The sequence below is a fragment of the Buteo buteo genome, chromosome 20 (assembly GCF_964188355.1).
Source record: "Buteo buteo chromosome 20, bButBut1.hap1.1, whole genome shotgun sequence".
Taxonomy (NCBI): domain Eukaryota; kingdom Metazoa; phylum Chordata; class Aves; order Accipitriformes; family Accipitridae; genus Buteo; species Buteo buteo.
The window spans coordinates 14088992-14106220 of NC_134190.1; the positions used below are offsets into that span (position 1 = coordinate 14088992).

At 41.6% G+C, this 17229-nt stretch overlaps 1 long non-coding RNA gene across 1 annotated transcript in view; it reads right to left on the reverse strand.

Moving 5' to 3' along the window:
- The window catches only part of LOC142042438 (uncharacterized), a 37709-nt gene extending 22496 nt beyond the window's left edge, over positions 1–15213 (reverse strand). Inside the window, exons 1-2 of the long non-coding RNA XR_012653773.1 lie at positions 15070–15213; positions 12866–13155 (exon numbers count right to left, since the gene is read on the reverse strand). This is a non-coding gene — a long non-coding RNA (uncharacterized LOC142042438). The remainder of the gene's footprint in view (positions 1–12865; positions 13156–15069) is intronic.
- Positions 15214–17229: the final 2016 nt, after the last annotated feature.

Below are 17229 nucleotides of genomic sequence, written 5' to 3' on the forward strand. Positions count from 1 at the left end.
AGAAAGGCAGAAGCTTCTTAAAAGAAGAATTATACTTAGTGCTGCCAAAGTATAATGTTAGGAGTCCTTTATTCCATTCATAATATAGCTTTTCGGCTTAAAAATGAATAATGAAAAAGAGAACAACTGCTATATTGAAAAAAAAAATCCCCTAAACCAGATGTGATATGATTTCACTATGGTCAGAAAATGGTCTGCAAATAAAGTGGTTAAAAGTACATCTTTGGCTACTATTATGTATTTTCTTTTCATTTAGAAATATCTTTTACTCCAGTTGCTTATAAAAGTTTGGCCTGTCTGGTTTTTTTCGAGGAGCACTGGAAAAGACTGAGGAATGGTTCAGCAGTTTTATCACACCTGAACTGAAGGAAGCTGAAAAGAGGTACAGCATCATTTTCTCCTGAATGTGGACTGGGTAGCACCTCCACCCTACCTTCATCCTTGTGTTGTCTGCAGTGCTTTGACCTTCAAATTTTCTGGTACTCCGAATGCTGGTCTTGAGCTTCTCCCATGGAAGTAAGGTCCATGGAGGCACCATAAATATTGCAAAACACACCTGGGAACTTCCACCACAAGACAGCCTCTTAGGGGCATACAGACACACCTCTCCTCTTCTGATCGCCAAGTGGGCAGAAAGAGGACCTGAAGACTTGCGGAGTCAGAACAAGCTGCTACAGGCAGAGCTGTTCCCTCTTTCTACCTCAATGATCTGTAGTTTTCTAGGAGAAACTTTCTGACCACCCCACGAGCTGGAGCATGAGCCAGTCCAGCCTCTTCGGGCAGTCTCAGTGCTGTGTTCGGTGAGGGTTTCTGGGACCACAAACCTGCCTGCCCTTGGGTTGCCCCTTGGCATGATTTGGGCATACCCTGCCACGTTACAAGCTGGTGGGGGCATACATACACACGACGAGAGATGGGATATGCCATGCTTTAGCCTGTTTCCCCTCCCAGGCTGCCCCAGCTGATGAGGGGCTGTTGAGTTGAGCCTCACATGTCACCTTCTTCCAAGCTACCTAGTGGCGGAACAGCTACTCCCTCCAGCAGGTTTATCCATAACGATCAGGGGCTTTCTTCAAAGAAATTGTTGCTAAAGCCCTTTCCACCATCCAAGCAGCTCAACAGATAAAGTCTGACTCATAACTCACCCAACCCATTTATTTTGCTTTTAAGTGGTGTGACCAGCTCTAAGGGTATTATAACTGACCTGTCTCATAATTCAGTGGTAAATTTATTAGGGCTGTATTTTCAAAATGTAACTTTTGTGTTTTATTTAAAAGAACAACAGAAAGTCTTCTGGCAGTTCAAACTTCTTGCCTTTCAAGCCTGTGAATTGTTCTCTAATCCCTCTGTTATAAATGACCAAACAGGAGCACTAGATTTCATTTCTTTCTACCTTGTGTTATTTTATATACCTTTAACTGCTTCTTTTTTTAAACTTGAGAGATAATCTTTTGAGTATCCCTCCTCATGTGGAAGATAAGCCAGGTCTCAGAACATTTTGGCAGGATCAGGGGTTGCCCACATACAGAAGTCCTGCAGGAGGGATGTGGCAGAACGTGTTCTGACAATACAGTGGGAAATTTTTGAAACTGTGTTGAGATAAACCAGAAAAAACCAAAACAACAGTCTCATTTCATAACTGTGTGTCACAGGACAGTTGTTCCAAAATCTGTTGCCCTTTAACATCCTGTTTTATTCTGCGATAGCATCCATATTTGATTAACTCCTATTTCTCATTTGCATCTTCATAGTCTTAAGATACACAGTACATCACAAAATATTCCTTTGTTGACAGGCACCTTACTTATGGCATTATAATACTGACAGTGTCCCTTTTGTGGCACGCTTTTTTAATCCTTAGACAAAAGGTAATATTTAAAACATATATTATGCTATTATTAAATCTTCCCAGTGGGGTAGATTGAAAATTAACAGAGAATTCATGTTTACGAGTCTGACTTTCTATAACCATATTTGAAACAACAATGTTGGTTCATTAATTTCTGTATAAATTTCTGAATGTTTCTCTGTGTAACTAAAATTCTCATCAAGAGAACCAAACTTTTAATATGGCCATTCACTTGCATTCATTAGTAGCCAAGGCCATTATTTTAGGCACTTTTAAAAATTATATATTTCAGGGAATGGTGAAGAATTACATGCAGAAGAACATGCTGCTTTTCATGTTTCCTTAATTTCAGAGTTTTACTGGGGTTCCTGGTTCTGCGTGTTACTAAATTTACAATAGTGATAATAATAATAATAATAAAATCTTTTAAAACTCCCTAGATACATCTCACTCAGAGAAAACTTTTTTTAAACTGGTAAACATCTGAGTATAAGCTGGTTTTTTAAGAGAGCACTTCAAAAGAACAAAAACATATGTTGTGGCTGGCCTTTGTTATCCAGCTAATGAAGAAACTAATTCATTGTTTGGACAGGCTATTGAGTAAAAAGTAGCTGAATTTGGGGGGGGGAGATCAAGTACTTAATACAACACATGATTTATATCAGCTTTGATTTGTAGGAAACATACAGTGAATCCAAAATAATTTCAAAGTAAATATATTAGAAAGCTCATGGAGATTGTCAAAAGAGATTTTTGTAAAAAGACTACATAGCTACTGTTGCTCCCAAACATCACATGAAATATTTTGTTAGTTCAAACACACAAAATGTTGAAAGTAAAAATGTTCTTTATGGAAGAAAGCATAATAAATTCTGTAAAGGCCTAGAGACTGTGCCACTTGGGGAGAAATTGAGTACAGAGGTTGTAGTTTTATTGTTAGTTTGCACAGAACTGTATTTTACTTGAGACAAAGTTCAACTGTGTAGCGAGGCAGGAATAAACAAAAGCAATCCATTTAATATGTACACTAATGGCTTTCATAGAAGAGAAAAGACGGAAGGCTAGGTTCAGCAAAGAGCGCTAGTGCCAGACAGCGAGATGCACGGCGCTTGGGGAGACTGTACCGTACCTGGGGAAGAGTTGTGCCCCTCTGCCAGCTTTTGCTTCAAAGAGCTGGCGAGGACTGGCCCCTGCTGAGAGTCAGTGACCCTCAAATGCCCCCTCAGAAACGTCCCCTTGCCCTGGCTGGGGTTTGGGGGGGGACATGCCTCCCATACTCTTTGGGTTTGCCTTCCCCTCCTGGGGAAGAGGTGATGTGGTGGTGCCTCCATTTCTCAGCCCAGGGTTAGGCGGAGGTCCCAGCCATGCTGCTGGGCTAAAAATGGCATTTTTACGTCCTCTTGGGCCTCAGCTATTCTGGGTGGAGGCTCAGCACCCTCAGAGAGTCCTCAGCCCCCCCAGCAAGCCTCCCCAGAACTCATGGGGACAGAGACATAAAGAGGTAACCTGGCTTGGTAGGCTAGTGACCCAGGTAGCAGCAGTGAGGGCAGAGGGGAAACCCTGAGGTCCTTTCAAAGTGAGAGGAGTGATGGTGAAGTATTATTTGGGGAAAAAAAAAAAAAAAAAATCCAAATTCAAAACCCCTACAGAAATAAAATCAGGTAGCCATTTTGAGGAATGGATTTTGTCCCAGCACGTTTAAAAAGTCTTAGCAAATAACGTGCAGAAAGCAATGATCAGTAAGTTCTTTACAAGTGGTGTAACACACTATGACACTGTATTTTTGGAACATAAGAAGCATTGCTAAGTTATAAAAGCATCATAAGCAGATGACAGGAAATTAGTGCACATTCAGAATCTTTAGTTTTGGATAGCTGGGTATCGGGAGCCAGACATGACAGAAAACGATTTAAACTCCAAAATAATAATTTCTTTTCAGAAATAATAGCTTTTGGTGGCCAGAACCAGTTATCCTCCAAAGCAACAGTGTTGCTTATAATTTCCAAAGCAAAGAAACTACTTGCAGATCAACAGCAAATCAGTAATCAATTGTTCCAAGATAGGTATCAAACACAGTTCCCAAAAATGAGACTTGTACCATGAAACCAACTAATTGATGAGTTCAAAGCCACATTCTGTATCCACCTACAGGAAGCCACTGAGAAAGTGAAAGATGTGCACAACCTTTATTCCCCCATCAGAATTTGAGAAGGCTGGTGGAACCAGGCCTGATGCTTCATAATTTGAAGAGAAATGTTCCCAAACAACAGTATCCACCAGAGGGTGTGGAATTCCCCGGACAGGGTTGCTACCAGCTAGATCAGCCTACCTGTGCTGTAGAGGGAAATTTGAATCAGCTTTCCATAATATCTAAGTTTATAGAGGAACTGGGAAATTACTCTAATTGACATGTGGCAAAATTGAAACTCAAATGGACATGTGGCAAAATTGAAACTCAAACTTAAAAAAAAATACCAACCAGCCCAAGAAACACTGAGGAAACTAACAGCAAAAAGCTAGTGGACAAAGCATAAAAGCAGTAATTTCAAATAGAGAAGACTAACAAATCTGAGTCACTACAGTTAGATTCACCACCAGTAGTCAGTATTGATGTGTCATGGCTCTTTCCACATGACAGCATTGTGTATTTGGCTAAAACTATAATTGTTCTCAGATGAGGAGACCTAAAGTGAGAATGAATGAGACTATGAAATCTGCAGAATGCTTTCAAGAGATGCCAAACAGATCAATGTCATGAAAAGGGATTGATTTAGACAACGAGATTAACACCCAGAACTATGAAGCGCTATATCTCATATCCAAATAAAGAAATGGAAGATTTGGTAAAACAAATAACTGGAGAAATGAGCACTTACTGACCAAGTTAATGTATACAAGCAAAGATAATTGATATGAGCAAAGTTTTATATCAAGATTCAATTTGCCAATTAAAGAAATGCAGCACAGACCCCATTGTCAAACTAGGACGCCTTCTCTCATTGCTCTTGTTTGGCTTTGCCATCAATGTCACTATAAAGACAAAGTGCAGATGAATGCAATGCAAATATCATGTGATTTGATGATATTACACTAGGAGACTCACAGAAATAGTGAGTGTAATAATACGTAGCTCATGTGCTTGACAACTTGGTGTACATGCAATTACAGACAAAGATGTTGGCCATGATTGCAAAAAAGAATCAAACGTATTTTCAGAAAAAGAAATGGTCTGCTATAATCTCCACACACCCCACCTCAAAAGAAGAATCTAACAACAACCTTGGCAGGTCCCAACTCCAGGTTATGTAAGAAGTCTGAGGGGGTGAATCTTGAAATATGGAAGGTATCTTGAAATATGGAAGGAATTCTAATGACACAAAAGGTAAAAACTGCATTTACCAGAGTAAACTAGATTTTTTTTTTTCCATCAAAAGTCTGTATCTTAACAACTAAACTACAGATTTTCAACTTGATTATTATTTCCGTGTTGATATATGGATGTGAAGGCTGGGGATGCACTGGAGATAAAAATAGGTGTCCATATACTTCTGAAAGCAAATAGTTAGGCATTTAATGGAACAAATCTCTGGCAAGTGTCAGGGTGAATCTGATGGCTTCACAACCAAAAGTCATCCAGAAAGTAGGAGGACATTTCTAGGACACATATTAAGAATGAAGAGAGAGCATCTGCTGGGAGAGGGGCCAAAACCCACTGCTCAGCACAGGAAAAATGCATGGAGCTTCATAACACAGAGGTCAAGCAGAGAGCAGGTAGAAACAGATGGGAACGGCAGGGGTCTTAGGAAGGGTTCACCTGTGATGTGGGCTGAGCTAAACTCTGACTGGACTGAACTCTAGTAATTCCCAACTCCTCTGCCGCCACGTTTGCTCCTAAATGGAAGGAGAGAGTAAAAGGGAGACGGTGAGGCTGTGGCTGTAATTGTGGCCCTTATGACTCTACTGACCAGCGTTGCTAATTCCTTCCTCTATGTTAACTCATAACCAGGAGTAACTCTGGGTACCGACATCTCCGTTCACCGAGGAGGGCAGCTCTCGCCTTTGCCTAGCCCTTTCTCTGCAGCCCTTGCCCTTGCTCTCTCCACCTGGGCCACACATTCTCCAACCTGGGAGTGGGAAAGCTCATCTTTGCTCCCTTCCTCAGAGGGAATGGGAAGGCATGTGAATGAGTAATAAGCCAAACAACTGTACCGCTCATTAACCATACTGTTTGTTAGCAGTAGCCCCTCCCAGTGCACCAGCTTACTTGCGTGCAAGTCATCACTGGTTAACGAGAGGACATTTCCAAGCAAAAATGATTAATGCAATCTGACCACCCTTGGCACTTATTCTTGCAGGGCTTTTATTGCGAAGCAGGAAGGAAGGCGGCGTTTGTTTGCAATCCCCTTTGGAAAAGCAGCTCCAGCTTTGCTTCCTCATAGCGTAATGGAAGGAGCAAACTCTCACCGCCTCGTGGAAAACGTTCCCAGGCTGTGCTTCTTTCTGCACTGGCCACTGCTGCCCAGGAGCGTCCTACGTTTACGACTCTTGACCTCAGCTTCATTCTAACCATCTATCATAATACGGTGGTGTGACTACATAAAACATATCCTGCAGTTCCCCAGGGCAACACAAATGACAAACCTGCTCTATTCTACTCATTTGGAAGAGTGTGATTGCATCAGATGAAGCAATTAGATGTTCTAGCTAATCTCCTAAATTATGCCTAGAGATTGGATTTTTCTTTGAGTGACTACTCCCTCATTTACATGAAAATTCAAGACAACTAAAAGCAAATAGGATTATAAAACATACTAACAGTTTAGCTCATTGCTGTGAGAGGAACTTGCCAATATAATTGCAAAAGAATAACCTGCCATAATTTGTCTGTCAAGGATCTACAGCCCTGTTATGATCTGAAAACTAAGACAACCAAGACAAAACTAAGGCATAGGTCGCCTGTCAGTATGAAAGGATCCCCCCCCTCAACTTAACAGAGAAAAAGTCTCTCTCCGTGGGCACTTTGTAGATTCCTGCCCATGTTCTTCACATGCTGAACTGGGATTACCACTTCCACACTTATATGTTGAGGGACCAAGTAAATCCCTCCACTATCTTATTTTTACTGGGACTGACCTCTAAACAGAACAGGAAATCTCTTTGTAAGCAAATTCCCATAACCAGTCCCCTTGCTGTTTAGTCTGCATTGGATTAAGCAGTGACTTGCTTGCTTCTTTGATTGGCAACTATAGTACTATAAAAACAAATGTACAGAGCGAGTCTCACCAGAAAAGCCTCCCAATCTGCAGACCCTTTCAGCTTTATTTGGACTGAAACCTGATGATAGCTCCACTAGACAGGAAACACTCACCCCTCCTTTCTAATATGGCACTACCAGGAGGACACATTTTCTCACAAATTGAGTAGCAGAGCGGGGAGGCAGGCAGAGAGCAGGAACACCGGAGACCTTCTATAATACGTGTCTCAATTTCAAACTGTTGTAAGAGGCAGAAGCTGACAACACTATTTATTTATCCTAAATTTAATTCTTTGATTGGTAAAAACCATGATTTATACCATGCTTGAAATTGGGTGAGATATGGAAAAAGGAAAGCATCCCAGATGTTTTAAGCCCACCATACTGTAGAAGTTGGAAGGACTAGACACTTGAGCAGACGAGCATTTTGCTTGTTTTCCCACTGGATATAACACGCTGCTTGTTAACAACCCTTTGCAATACTGTAGCACCAGGAAGCCCCCCAGGTGGTTAGGGCTCTGCCCTTGCAGGTGCTGTAGGAATTCGCAGATATGTAGAAGGGGTTGCACAGCATCCACCACTGACAGAAAATCTTAAAGTAAGCGTACAAGAGACAGAAAAGGAGCCAGGTACATTATCCTGCTATTCAGTCCCACTTCTATTAAGACATGTGATATTTATGTGAGGGGATCGCAGACTGAAAAGTCATAAAAATGAAATATTTCTTTTTGAGGCTAAATCAGAAATGTCACATAGCTAAGCTGGCATTAAACAAAGGAGCCACCAGCAGGTGTGAGGTGCATGTCCTGCCTTCCTTACACTTGCATCCTATGCATTTGGCACTGCTGTCTAATTTAAACCTCATCAGCCGCTCTAGCTGATTGCAACGGTTGCTTGCCTGAACATCACCTCTGCTACGTACTTGATATTGGCCTATCTGTTGGAAAGAAGTGGTTTCACCTCCTACTGCTACCAGTGCAACTATGGCCAAGGAATACATCCAAGAACTAGAAACTATACAGGCAGGTACACATATATGCACAATTCATTCAAGTCTGGATGGCCACAGACAATATTTCTCCCGCTGTTTTGTCACTGAGATAAAAGATGGATCAGTAACAGATTTGAAACTGTGTGGCCACCTACTTGCACACAGGAGCATGCTTCCAAAGAGTCCTGGCACTTTGGGAAGGTGAATCTCAACTCCATGTCTGAGTCAGCAAGGCATTTGTGCTCCGTCCGGGTGTGCTAAATACTGGTGCCCAGCTACACCTGACCACTAGACAAGGTACAGACTGAGGTCTCCTACCTAAAAGCCCAACACGAAGGACACAAACAAAACTTCTGTGAGATCCTCTGGCTTTTTTCGCTAGAGAAGTGGAGGTGGCCCCCTTCCTGCAAAGCAGTAGGGTGTTAAATCCAGGAAACAACTACTTTTTTTTGTGGTCAGGGGACAACTGGGGCTTCTCAAAGGATATCTGTCAGACCTCTCATTCATGGATGCCATCAGGGGTTAAACATAAGCTGGGTGTCTACTTACTGAGCTCAGGAAGGGAAGGGGGGAAAAAAAAAGAAGAAAGAAAAACCAGAGGCAGTCTCAGGCATGCCCAGGAGCAGACCTTTGGGCACCTCAGGAATTTTACTGGCAGGAACGTAGGCACTTGCAGACTTCAGACGCCTCCAGGGTTAGGCAGTAGCTGAACAGGGGTTTTGAGGATCTAAATATTGGCCGCAAATGCCTATGAGGCAGTTAGGCAGAGCTTGCATGCCTAAACCTTTTTTGTGGCTCTAGCCCTAAACTAATATTATGGAAAATACCAGCAATTATTAGGGAGTTCTTATCAGATTGGATACATATTCCCTTTGCATAACTTTACCATGGCCTCATTCATGTGGTGCTTAGAGAGGATGAATACCTGTTCTGCATGAGTAATTATGCCAAAGGCTCATGTGAGGGAGGTAGTTTATGACCGCTGAATAAGGCCAGCTATGTTTACCTACACAGCTTCATCACTTAAACTAAAAATTGGTCTTACCGCTAAATCGCCCTTGCTGCTTCGTTTGCCTGATTGCAAACAGATCCCAGAATATGCAGTTGCACTAAGATGATTGATGCCAAGATGCTGCACTGAAAAGGAAATATTCTTTTAAGTGTTATCACGTCCACGAGCATAAGCAAAGCCATGTCACGTGACAAAATGTAAATAGAGCATTTCTTAGAAAAGCCATTTATTTGCCTTCATGATTTATTATTCAGTGACATGTAGCCTATTTTTCCTTTGTTATTGGCACTCATGTTCATAATAACAAGGTACTTGACTTGAAGGTATTTGGCCAACCTTTCCAAAGTGCTATGTAAGCAGTAATCAGAGAGAGCTAGGTTCGTGAGTCAACAAATTGCTCTCCCATGCTGATCAAACAGTCTTGGCATCTCTATAAAAAAATACAAAAACAGATTTTGGACTAGCCTACCCAGTTCTCTCTCTAAAATTATTTATTGTATTTGCATTTGGCAGAGTCCAGGCTTAAAATAACCAAAGGTGCCAGTTGTTTTATTAATAATATTTTACATGTGATTTTCATTTACGTTTAGAAGGATAAATGAGATAGCCAGTTAGCCTCCAAAGGTTTTGTTGCCATAAATTGGGTTTCATTTGCTCAACCTAGGGACAAATGCTTCTCTCATTTTACACCATACCTCCACAGCCTGCAGTAGAAAGCAATCTAATACTTGGGTCAAAACTGGTCAGGTCAGTAGAGCTGAGGTTTATTGTGGAAAGCTTTCATTCCAACCCAAACCGGGTTGTTACTATTAAGGCAAGTAACAATCAGATACACTGCACAAGCTGCAGGCTTTACCAGGGGGAGGAATTCAAATCTAAGTGGGATTTGTACTCAGTTTCTATCATCTATGCCCATCATACTTGCTCAGAAATCCAGGCCCTGAAACATATATTCCTATGCTTAGTCTTGCTACTTCAGTGTGTAAATGAATGCCTTAAAATGAACTATATGTAGTTGTGTATCATCTCACTGCTACTGTGTGCCAAGTGAGTAGGGCTGCATGAATAATTGCATTTATTTTCAGCATGACTGCTGAATTGGAAATATTTTGGAAGTTTGGATTAAACTGATGCAACTCCCCTCTTCCCCCCTGCCTTTTTTTACATGAAATGAAAAAAGAGAAAACCTCATTTTGCATTGAAAAGCTCCTTCTGACCCCCAAAATGAAACACTTCATTTTTGGACACGTGTAGTAAAAGCAAAGGAAATGAAAAGGCCAGATTTCACAAAGCAAGAAGTGATGTTGTCCCCCTTTTTATTCAGTAGCCAGGATGCAAGAGAGAAATCCTTTGGCTTCCTGAGGTGTTTGAAGCCGCTATCTCCCCTCCCTAGGGATGCCACTCACCATCCCTTAGGTTAAGACAAGTCACAACGAGACTGTGACTTTCCATGCAGCCTGCCAGCTGGGCAGCTTTCCTCCATGCTGCCTCTTTTGTGCTGTCCCAAACCTGGAAGCGACGCGCGGGAAAATGAGGTGAGGTGAGGTGCCAGAGCCTGAACCAGCTGCCTCCAAAATAGCAAGTTACCCTGCCGCAGGCGAGATGCTCCCCCGAGGTAGAGTACTGGGGGTGGAAGTGCTTCCAAGCACCCTCCTTTTGGTCCTATTTGGTTTTTTTCTGTGTAATTAGATGTTCCCTGAACCCAGGGGTTGCTTATTCTCAGGGAGGGAGTCCTTCCCATGAAGCTACACAGTTATGCTGCTTTTTAACCAAAGGGTTACTTCAGCATTTGGTTTCTACCAAAGTGCTGTTAAAATAGTTTCACTTATTGCAGGACCACAAACATCTGTTAATTATGGGTCCGGGTTTTATTTATTTATTTATTTTAATAGCTAGGTCTTATTGACCTTCACTTAAGCACTTTTGAATATTTTACCCCATATAAAGACTGCTGTGTTGAAGAGTGCTAACAATTGCCATCATGGGAGTCTTGGATTCAAAGACAGTGTGCAGACCTCATTAAGCCAATGAGCTTGCCAAATCCACTCTTTTCAGTTCAGTGGAAGCAACGCTTAAGTCCCTTCATATAGCAAACCAGCTGCTAGTAAAGGAGGCTGCCTGACATGGGCAGCGAGAGCTAAGCTCACCCAGGGAGACTTGTCTGCTTTGGTACCAGAAGACAGTGGCTCACACTGGAAACAAAGGGAGCTGTGACAAGAACCCTAAAAAGCAGCAGGGTGACTGGGCTTTTTCGACACAGGGCTGATCAGTGAAGCAGAGTCAAGATCTCCGAGCTAGAAAAAAGTCTCCTGATGGTCTTGTGTCCCAGGAAACATGACTTCTGTGTAGTCTCTGTCAAGAAGCATAGTTACAGTGATAAATCTTGACCAATGCAAAGCAAGACTGGCAAGGTCTTCCAAGCCCAGCTAGTGATGGGCTAGCATCCTAGAAGGTCTGCATTATGCCATTGAGAACTCTTGTCTTGTGTGCAGGAGAAAAGCAGACTTTTGAGAAGTTTCGAGAAAGTAAGATAAGCAGAACCAACTCTTCAGAGTGGTAAGATGCTCCAGGCATTCAACGATCCAAAAGCCAGACTACATATTTGCATACTAAATATGGAGGTAGGAAGAAGCCTCGGGTTAGACAACAGTGTTTCTGTGTATGTAATGTTTTTCAGCTGTTTGCATGAAGGATACACTACAGGCACCCAGCTATATCAGTTCAAGTGGAGCAGATCAATCCTACATTATCACAGTAATATGCACAGAGCAAGACTAGTTTAGAAGCTTCCAGTCAAAAAAAGTGAAACATATAGACCATAATAGTGGCATTGGTATTGTATCAGAGAACTCAAAAATACGGCAGCAGCACATAGACTCACAAAAGAGTTGACACTACTGAATTCAGCATTATTTAGGCACTTTTTATCTGTGAGGGAAAGGAAAAGCTGTGAAAATCCATGACAGGTATCCTGATTCCCAAGCCAGCACTGTCCACAGAGTCCATCCTTCCCCTCGGTTGTATTATCCTCAGTGCAGGATGTTTTCAAATGAGTTTTTTCAAAGGGCAAGTCCCCTTTCCACTCTATTTGCAGTGAAGTTACAAAGGTGACGCCTCATGTTAAGTCAGCACATTCCCTCAGGATTTGTTTCGCCAAAACCACTCTGTTAGATTTAGGATTCTCCCTACATTTGTATTCAACCATACATCCTTGCAAGCACTAATCAAGTCTAAAAACCAGAAGCTGCCCAAACACAATTCCCAAGAAGTGTGATATAAGTGAATACCTCACTATGGCATGGCTATTAACAAGTGTTATAGAAAAAAGAAAATAAAACAAGATTTGCTGTGGAACACAAATGCATGATAAAATCCCCAAGTGAACATTTTTGAGACATTGTTTTTACATTTAATTTACAGTTTCCAAGTGTTTATCTCTTCAAGTGGGATTTTACATATTGACCATAGGTAAAACACACCCCATTTTATAATTCCCTTATCTTACTTAAATAGGAGACAGATAGTGACTTCTATACGTGCTCACACCTTGCTAATAGAAAACAGTGATGTATTGAAAATTTCCTTATCGCCTTCAGTTCCCACACAGGTGTTCTTGGTGATAAACTACTGAATGACATAAACAGTGATTTCAGGTTAAAAGTAACAACTTGTCAATAGGAAAAGAAAAAAAAACGACACATTAAACCACATTTCCTGGGTAGGATTTGGAACTGAAAAAACTCAAATACAGAAGCATACCTGTGAATTTTTTCACCGTGACTGAGAAGCACAGAGTCTCTGGGACTTCTCTTTAGTAACGCTTGCTCTCACCTCTCACAACCCGCAGGCATCTTCTCTTGCATTTTGAGATCTTGATGGGCGACTCACAGATGTGATAAGGATGTATGATATTCCCTTTGTTTTAGCCAGTGATATAAAAATTGAAAGAAAATATTCATCTGTCCACTGATGGGTTTATCTCCAGGGGGTGTTATCACAGACCAGCTGTTCTGCAACTATTCCTGAACAGTAGTGGCAGGAGAGCAATTCTGGAAGAAGAAACATTTGTTCTGAGTTAGGTCTATCCATTTCCAGCTAAACTGTTAGTTTTCCTGTGATTGTTCTTTAAGATGTAATAGAAAGCATCTAAATGTATTTTAACCAGCTTACAGTCTTACCTGTGTTGCTGTCATTGTGCAATGAGTATATTGAATCACCTCAGATAGATACACAGAAAATTGTAAGAATTTATGCTTTACGTTGCCTTTGAGTTTTTTCATTTGTATTCTCTAACCTTTACCAATTTCTTCCAAACAGCCCACTAGAGGTCTAAAAAAAAGCAAATGCACGCCTGCTATTGTAAAAGTGCATGGCCAAGTCTTTGCTCCTGCGAAGGCCACAGCTTTCTGGCCAGTGTCATTAGGGACAAAATTGGAAACCACAGCATGTGACGATGTTTTTGAAAAAAAACCAGCCTCTGGCAAGTTTCCACCACCTGCGTTTATTATCCAATAATGGGATCAACTAAGATTAGTAATACATAAAAACTTTCATGAAATGTAGGGGAATAGAGTATCATTTTAACAGAAGCAGGAATTCAAACATACATTTAATTTCACAAGAAACATTCCAAGATCATCTCTAGGGCTTTCTCCAGAGAAACATGGCCTCATGCTCCCTGCCGGGACAGGGGTCTGGCTTTGCATTTATCCACGTGGCACTAACAGGCTTCAGTGGCTGCACTCAGCCGGGCAGGTATCACCACTGCTGGCCAAGAGTACCAGACAGCATTGCCATTGTCTTATCAATTCCCTCTAAAGTTTCTGCCAACTTGCCAGGAATAAAAGGCACTCCCCAAAAGTGGTCATTTTGCATGGGGGAAAAAAGGAAAGTTTTTTTCTCAGTGGCTCATAGATTATTTCTCTAGGACTATCTGGTAATTGAGTCCTATTGAGTAGGGAAGACTTTCTTTTTTAGATTTTGGAGGTATCTTTTTGTATTTAAAAACATTAACAACATCAGACCTATCAAGTTTTTTCTCTTATTTCTGCCTCACATGCTTTCTGTAAGTATTTTATGCCCCAATCTGCCTCCACATGGAAAATGTCTTGGCAGGCCTTTCCATAACCGCCTGTCTTCCACGTCTAGGTGTGTACCCAACTTCTGAAAACTAGAGTTAGACATCTAGTTAATAAGTTGGTTTTACTAGTGAGAGGATAGCTAAAGGAAGAGATTCTTTGCCTTCCTTTTATCAATGCCACTGCTTTTAGCTAACAGTTTAAAAAAGTAATCTTGGATATTTTCCATAAGGTCAAGTGTTGTCTGAACAGGTTTCTTTTGGCATATGCAAGAGTAACCAAGTTAAAGACAAAGGTTCCAAACCCACAGTGTGTGATTTTTCACTAATGGCAGGTTTCAGTGGATCTCAGCTTCCCAATGCTTCCAGTTTCTCTATGTGATATTCAGAGTACCAGTACATAGGTGCAGCATGCCACTACACAACTGAACGGTAGTGTCCTTACAATATCTACTTAGCAAGTATTGCTTTCTCAAGCCCTCTCACAGAGGGTTTTTCACTCAAGATGGATGGGAGTAGGAGTTTAGATCAACAGCACCACTTGCAAAACTGCTATTCCAAGGTTGATTGTACAGAGTACCAAATACCCCTTGATTATTCCTAAGCAGTCTTGATAAGCATCAGATATGCTTAACACTTCTCAAGAAATCTCTTCATAGGATCAGGACCCCATAGGTATCATTTAATATGCATTAACCAAAATGGAATAAAGCTCTTGGTGTGTCTTTGCATTCTTGAGACCTATTGCATTGTTTTTATCTGGAGTAGGCACAAGCAATCACATACGTATTTTTTATCCTTGCTGCAGTTCTTGTAACATGACTGTTGGCTGTGGATCACCCTCCAGCACCACCAGTGCTGTCTCATGTAGTTGACTCTTCCTTACTTTGCTCGGTCAGGGTCCAGTTGGATGCCACCATCTGTCAGAGACCACAAGGAGGCACGGAGTCTGAGAGTGGATTCTCATGAGAAAGACGGCAATGTGAACAGGAAATGTCCCACCAGGAATCCCTTCTTAGGACAGGCTCCTGTGGAAAAGAACAAACCCTTATTGTCACTATTGCAGTTTTAACTTTATATTCTTGTGCTCATCCTTTGATTCATTCTCTCTCCCCCCACTCTATTCCCATCCGACGGGTGGGAAACAGGATATTTTGTGAAATTCTTTCCTTCCTGTGTGGGTCTACATGACATCTTTAATTAGCAACTGTCTGCAATGGAAGTGAAGAAATAAAAAGCACAACTGTCCTGCTGAGGAGATCATAATAAAGTTGCTTTTTGAACAGGTATTTAAGGCATCACTTTCTGTCATTTACAAAGATCATTGATGTTACTATTTAAAAATATCACACACACACAAAAATATTAAAACACACTTCCCTGCAGAACAAGTGGTCAGGAAGAGCTTTACAAACATTGTCCCTCTTTGTGTCCCACTGGAGAAGCTGGGATGCAAAAGAGGGATGGGAGGGAGACCTCCGCCTGCTTCCCCAGGCAGAGCTCCAGCCAGCTGGTACCCGCCATTTCACCTGGAATGAGCAGGAACACTTGTTTCATTAATAACTTTAACCTGGGAGCTGACCAGAGCAGGGTGGCCTTCTACAGACAACCACTGTGGTTGCAAGGACTTTTCTGAGGGTGAGATTTGACACTATGGAGGCACAGAGAGCAGCGCTGCCTTGAAAGGAGATCGAAGTAGAGATAAGCCTGGCAAACACAGAGGACCTAGACCTGCTTCTTCCCTGCCTTGCTCTCTAGGATGTTAGGTGTAAAAGTGCCATTAAGCCTCATCTGGCAGGACTGTCCTTAAACACCAGCAGTCCAAGTGATGGCCAACTTCTGGATGTCCTATAGGTTTGGCCTATTCCTCTCTCCCAGACCCATTTTGCTGAAATTTCCTTTTCCTGCTGGTACAACTGTACAGCCCCAGGGGACATTAAGATGATCCTGGTTCCTGATTTTCTGTCTTTTTTTCTTTCTTTTTTTTTTTTTTTTGTTAGTGTGATCCTCTGATGTTTTACCTGGCACCTGGAAAAATTCATTTATACCACTACAGAGCAGCATGCGCTCATTTTGTGAAAACAAACAGTAACCACACAAGAAGCTAGATCAGGGAAAAAGCAGGCTCTGTGTGCCAGTATGGCATTCCTTCAGCGCCAAAAGCGTGGGGGTATGAACCTAGAAAACTGCAGAAAAAAGGACAGGGTTGTGCTATTGGAAGAGTGTGTGTCATACCCAAAATGCATTTGTAAGTCAGTGTGCAAACCTGTGGAGGATCTCGCCAGGCTGTATGTCACATCTGTGAAGAGTCCCACAGAAAGAAATGAGAGGACACTTTCTTCACGCTGAACTTGTGCACCAAATCTCTCGACTGCTATCTCACATTGTCACAGCAACAGGTTTGTCCACAGCTACTTCGTAATATAAAGCGACTAGAGGCACTGCCTCCTGATTTTCATACAGATCTAATCATGAAACAAGAATGTGCTTGGTCATATTCGTACTGGGATTGCATGTCCAAAGTGAAGTTTGCACACCCTGATAAATCCGGCTTGCAGCAGAAAATAGGAACTGCTACTGGTAATGACTGAACCTATAACTCTGAGCAAAGATTACCAGTGCGTGAATATTGCTAATGGCATTAAGCGTCTTTATCACATCTTGTAAAGTGTTATCAATCAAACTACAGGTATTAAGGAGGCAAAAGCTGTAGCTTGAGGCAATAGATAAGAACTTTTCCCATGGATCTTAAGCACTGTTCCCTACTAGAGCTTTCCTTAGAGAAAGTGTCGGGATATCAAAGGGAAAAAAAGAAAGATTTTATTTAGGCCTTGGGGCAGAAGAGAGAGAGGATTTTGTAGACAGTCTTAGGAGAAGCATTATAAACCTCTCAGAATGACTTCCAATACCAGTCTCCTCCCCAATCACAACCAAATGTTGCTTATATTTACAAAAGAATCTGCTTTTTCTTTAAAAAAAAGAGTTCGCTGGTATTATTAATAGCTATGGCTTGTGAACTTGTGAAATATATATGGAAAGAGGGACA